This window comes from Hibiscus syriacus, unplaced genomic scaffold (assembly GCF_006381635.1).
Source record: "Hibiscus syriacus cultivar Baekdansim isolate YM2019G1 unplaced genomic scaffold, ASM638163v2 tig00000002_pilon, whole genome shotgun sequence".
Classification (NCBI taxonomy): Eukaryota; Viridiplantae; Streptophyta; class Magnoliopsida; order Malvales; family Malvaceae; genus Hibiscus; species Hibiscus syriacus.
The window spans coordinates 2060874-2066955 of NW_024061752.1; the positions used below are offsets into that span (position 1 = coordinate 2060874).

At 35.3% G+C, this 6082-nt stretch overlaps 1 pseudogene; it reads left to right on the top strand.

Moving 5' to 3' along the window:
- The first annotated feature begins 1291 nt into the window (after positions 1–1291).
- LOC120215813 lies at positions 1292–4713 on the top strand (annotated as a pseudogene).
- The last annotated feature ends 1369 nt before the right edge of the window (positions 4714–6082 follow it).

Below are 6082 nucleotides of genomic sequence, written 5' to 3' on the forward strand. Positions count from 1 at the left end.
TGACATTTTTCTTATCATACTTCTACTATGTAAAATGAAAATCTAACCAAATTATAAGCATTGGTAATATAAGTAAAAGAGAGAGATTATTTTTTCTATTTTTTTAATTTGGGTAAACATGTTTGAGGTTATTGAATTATATTAAATAAGTTTTGAAATTATTTAATTTTAAAAGTTTTAGATGATTATTAAATTTCTTAAATTATTATAAAATGATTTGCAGTAAAATTTGGGTGAAGTACATAAAAATACTGAATTTTATCAAAATGGTCTTTTTCCAATAAATTTTCAAATGTTACAAAATGATTCTTATAATGTTATAAATATTAATAAATTTTGATAAATTTAACAAAAATTTGTAATAGCTTGATAATCTTTAATTATCATTTTGTAATTATCTAAGAAATTTAATAATCATTTTGTATTATTTAAAAGTTTTCTGATAAAAGACCCTTTTTTACTTGTTCAATACGTTCGATTATCATTTTATAACGGTTCAATAAATTTTAATGATGATGAGTATTTTGTCATTGTTTGAAAAATGTAATGACCATTGGATAATATTTGAAAGTTTGTTAGTAAAAAAATTATTTAAACATGATTTAATGAGTATTGGTGTGATTTAGCCTTTTATATTTATAAAATAATTGGCGCATGTATGATGTATGATGAACGTGTCTGAAAGAGGCAAATGCAAAAGGTCTTATAAAACCCTTCAGTTACACACATTTTGACATAATATTGAAGAACAAGACAAGACAAGACAAGGAGAAGAAGGGGGAGAGAGATAAATAATCACTCATTTTCATTTATACAAAAGTGGAAGAGCAAACGCATGAAGGTTTTAGAGCTTTAAGGAAGTTGCCGAGTGTTTGGGGTTCTGGCTTCTGTGTCTGCGTTGCTTTGGTAGAAGTAAATACGAGTTATTTGTAAGTTGGGAGAGCAGGCAGGCAAGAGGTCTCTCTGATTTGCTGCCTTTTGCCTGCTACTTCTCTCCTCCTACATTTACACCCCTAAACCGAAACCCATTTTCTGCCTAACTCACTCTCACCCAAATTCATGCCCATTATCTTTCTTATTTCTCCTTCCCAAAACTTGATTCAATCCCTTTTTCCGTTCAAATTCTCTTTCTTTGTTCTTGCTGTTCGCCTCACAGTATATCAGAAATTTTTTTTTAGTGATGATGGGTGTTACTGAAATCAGAATGGGTGATCCTATTGAATAAAGAGTGTTTTTCTTCTTCTTTTTGCTGTTCATTTTAAGGTGTTATTGAAGAGAGACGTGCAGTCCATATATGGATTATGGAAGCGGCGGTGGCGGAGGGAGTGGGTCCGGTGGGGACCAAGACCCCTCCGATCCTTCCGGAGGAAAAAGCCTTACCATCGCCACACTGCTCACCAGATTCAGCGGCTTGAATCGTAAGAACACTGCCGGCCTGCTTGTTAGTTGGTTTGTCTTGTTTTGTTTTTTCTTCTTCTTCTTTTGAATAAACGAATTGGTTTGTTGGTTAAAACTTGAAGAATGTTCAAGGAGTGCCCGCACCCAGATGAGAAGCAAAGGTTACAGTTGAGTAGGGAGCTGGGACTGGCACCCAGGCAGATCAAGTTTTGGTTTCAAAACAGACGGACCCAGATGAAGGTCAGTTCAGTAGGGGCTTGTTCTTTGCTGTTATTAATTTTTTTCCTTTTCTCTTTCTTCTCCTTCATTCATTCATTCACATGGGGTCATGGCGTTTCCTTAGGCACAACACGAAAGAGACGATAACTGTGCTCTTCGTGCTGAGAATGATAAGATCCGATGTGAGAACATAGTCATCCGTGAAAAACTGAAAAATGTCATCTGCCCTTCCTGCGGTGGCCCTCCTGTCACCGAGGATTCCTATTTTGATGACCAGAAATTGAGGATGGAAAATGCCCAATTAAAGGAAGAGGTCTTTCCCATGTTTGCCTTTTCTTTTTTGCTTCTCCATTAATAATAATACTATAAGATAATATTTTTTTAGTTTTGTTGCACTTTTGCAGCTTGATAGAGTATCTAGCATTGCGGCCAAGTACATTGGGAGACCAATCTCCCAACTCCCACCAGTACAGCCCGTTCATATCTCTTCATTGGATTTCAGGATGGCGAGTTTCGAGGGCTATGGTGTTTCGGGTCCATCACTTGATCTTGATCTTCTCCCCGGAAGCTCATCAGCAATGCCAAATTTACCTTTCCAGCCCATCGTTTTTTCGGACATGGACAAGTCCCTCATGTCCGATATTGCCGCAAATGCAATGGAAGAAATGCTCAGGCTCTTGCAGAGCAATGAGCCTTTATGGATCAAGTCCAATGATGGCAGAGATGTTCTTAATCTCGAAACCTATGAAAGAATTTTCCCTAGGCCTAATACCCACTTCAAATCTGCCAATGTTAGGATTGAAGCTTCGAGAGACTCTGGTGTTGTAATCATGAATGGTTTAGCTTTGGTTGACATGTTTATGGATTCTGTAAGTTCACTATGTTGTCCTTGACATTTAATCCCTCCTTTTGTTATTGACTAGAATTCAAAACTTTAACATTGAAAACGAACACTTTTGCAGAATAAATGTGTGGATCTATTCCCTACCATTGTGTCGATTGCCAAGACAATCGAAGTGATTTCAGATGGGATGTTGGGTACTCACAGTGGTTCTTTGCAATTGGTAATGATGCTTTGTTTTTTTGTTTATTCATGTCATGTTTTCTATTTTGTTTTTGTTCCTATTGCTAGTTCTTTTCTTGTTTTGCAGATGTATGAAGAGTTGCAGGTGCTCTCCCCGCTGGTATCCACACGCGAATTTTATATCCTTCGATACTGTCAGCAAATTGAGCAAGGGTTATGGGCTATAGTAAATGTTTCTTATGATTTGCCACAATTTGATGCTCAATGTCGATCTCATAGGCTTCCATCTGGATGCTTGATTCAAGACATGCCTAATGGCTACTCCAAGGTTTGCTCTAATTAATTCTCCGGATCTTTGCATGATCGGTTTTGCTAGACTTTAATCTCAAACGTACATCAAAACTTTTATAGGTTACATGGTTGGAGCACTTGGAGATTGAAGACAAGACTTCAATTCATAGACTCTACAGGGATCTTGTGCATAGTGGTTTGGCATTTGGTGCGGAACGGTGGCTTGCGACTCTTCAGAGGATGTACGAGAGGATTGCTTGCATGATGGTATCAAGCACGTCAACCCGGGATCTTGGGGGAGGTAATATTTTCAGTATTTCATAAACCGCCTAAGCTATTACTTGAGTCTAACTAAAATTTCCAAACGTTTCAGTAATTCCATCTCCTGATGGCAAGAGAAGCATGATGAAGCTTGCTCAAAGAATGGTCACCAATTTTTGTTCAAGCATCAGCACATCAAATAGTCATCGGTGGACAACACTTTCCGGATTGAATGAAGTTGGTGTCCGGGTAACTGTTCATAAGAGTTCTGATCCTGGACAACCCAACGGTATAGTTCTTAGTGCAGCTACCACTTTCTGGCTTCCTGTCAGCCCACAAAATGTATTCAGTTTCTTCAAGGATGAAAGAACTCGACCTCAGGTATATTCAGATTTAACAATGTCAATTATATGCATATTATATTTATATTTATATTTATTCAACTTTATAGTTTCACTGTCACATTGCTTTCCTTGTTGGTTCTTTCCTTTAGTGGGATGTTTTATCCAACGGCAATGCAGTGCAAGAAGTTGCTCATATTGCAAATGGGTCGCATCCGGGAAATTGCATATCTGTTTTACGAGTAAGATCCCGGAAACCAAAGCTTTTTCCTTAGTGATCTTCCCTTAAAACGCCTTGGTTGAATAAGAATTTATTGTTGTCTGAATAGGCCTTTAATACAAGTCACAACAACATGCTAATACTTCAAGAGAGCTGCATAGACAGTTCAGGTTCACTAGTAGTTTACTGCCCGGTAGATTTGCCAGCCATTAATGTAGCAATGAGTGGTGAAGATCCATCATACATCCCCTTACTCCCATCTGGTTTCACAATCTCACCCGACGGCCATCTGGACCAAGGGGGGGATGGAGCGTCAACGAGCTCCAGCGCCGCACACGGAAGCATGGGACGATCAGGGGGTTCACTAATTACAGTAGCTTTTCAGATCCTAGTGAGCAGCTTGCCATCTGCTAAACTGAACATGGACTCGGTGACAACCGTTAGTAACCTTATCGGCACCACGGTCCAGCACATCAAGGCTGCTTTGAATTGTCCGAGTTCATGAGAACTCACATCCTTAAATTCAAAAGATGAGATAAATTGGGAGTGTGGTATTAGTGGTGGTGGTATTGAATTGGGGAGTGTTTGAGGTTAGTTGGGGGACTTTGAATGCCCCTACGCACTGGCACTGCCCTCTCATCAAAGAGCGGAAGCCTGCTTATTTACTTCTTGCTGTTGCTGTCCCTTTGTTTGCTCTGCCAATTCATCTACACCACCAACTAATGTTTTGTTTACTGTGGGGGCTTTTCTTTTACAAAGGCATTTTGGGTTTTTTTTTTTTTTTTGCAATTTACCTTGGATGAAGAGTGGCTGCTAGTTTCTAGTATTAAAAGAGAAGTCAAGAGCGCACCACATCCTTATTGTGTTTCGTTAACTTTGCTGCTGGACCTCTCACCTCACTTGTATGGTTCGGGTATTGACTTCTGTTCAAGAACTTTGCACCTTTCTCTCTTTCTATTTTTATCTCCTTGTTCGGTAATCTTAAAGGTGGGTCGGACAAATGTTGTTTTTTCTATCCATAAAACTGGAATATGAATTGAATGTTAAAATAAGGTTGGTTGTGTGAACTACAGCCATAGGACCTTGAAAAAGTTGATTTTGACGCTTGAATAGGAAGGGCTTTGATTTTTCAATGATGGGCTCCATCCATGCATTTTGATTTGATTGAATTCAAGGGTAATTTTCGCACTACATGAAATGCATTTCGTTAAATTCTCAAATTGACGTGATACTCTCATTCCTCGCAAGTTATCCTTTATGAATTATTGATTTAACCAATGGAAAGGATATACATGAGTCGAATCATCTCAAGGGTTTACATCTTGGAGCCACGCGGGTCCAAATCGGCTGACAATTGCTGCGTATTGAATTTGATTCCAATGCCGTTTGCAAAACAGTGATCTAAGCAAAACGTAACCAAAACAACAACAGTAATTACACCGAAAAAACACTTTTTAAAACTTTAATTATTTGTTATAAATCATTTCATCTTTATTTACCGATCTAACACCCTTTTAAGAATGCGCGTCTCATGTACCGTGTCTTACACCACGTGACAGAAGGCGTGCCCTATGCACCGCGCCTTGTGAAAAGGGTAAAAACTTTAGATGCTAGTTTTGTAAATATTTTTAAAATGGTGATTAATATATAATTAATTTCTATTAGGGTGATATTTATGTAAAAATGTCAATTTTTTTTGTGTGATATTATTTTTTAACAACAGTTAATAATGTTTATTAATTTTTAAATTAATTGTTTAAAAATATAAAAAAATATTAAAATAAATTTTTAATTACAATTGAGAGATCAAATTAATTATTATTTATTTTTTTAAAAATCAATAAAAATATAATTAAAATGAATTAAAAATGAATAAATTTCAATAAAAAAGAATATAAAGCTAAAAAATATCACATCTTTATTTAAAATATTTTTCTAATATTAATTTTAAAAAATATAAAATAAATATTAAATTATAATTTTATTAAAAATGAATAAACATTATTAACTGTTGTTAAATTTTTTTAAAAGTTTATTTCAATATTTTTTATATTTTTAAACAATTAATTTTAAAAGTCAATAAAATTTTCAAAAATATATGAAATTTATAATTTTTAAATTATAAAATATTTATTACATCATCAACATCATCATTTTGAAAAAGAAATACTAGTTATAGAACTTTATAAAATTATTCATATTTTAAAATACTTACCGTCAAAGTTTTCCTATATTAGATTATAGTATTGTGAAATTTCATGCAAAAATCAAAATTTGTCGATTTATAAAATAATTTGCAAAAGAATATTTAAATATTTTAATGTAAAA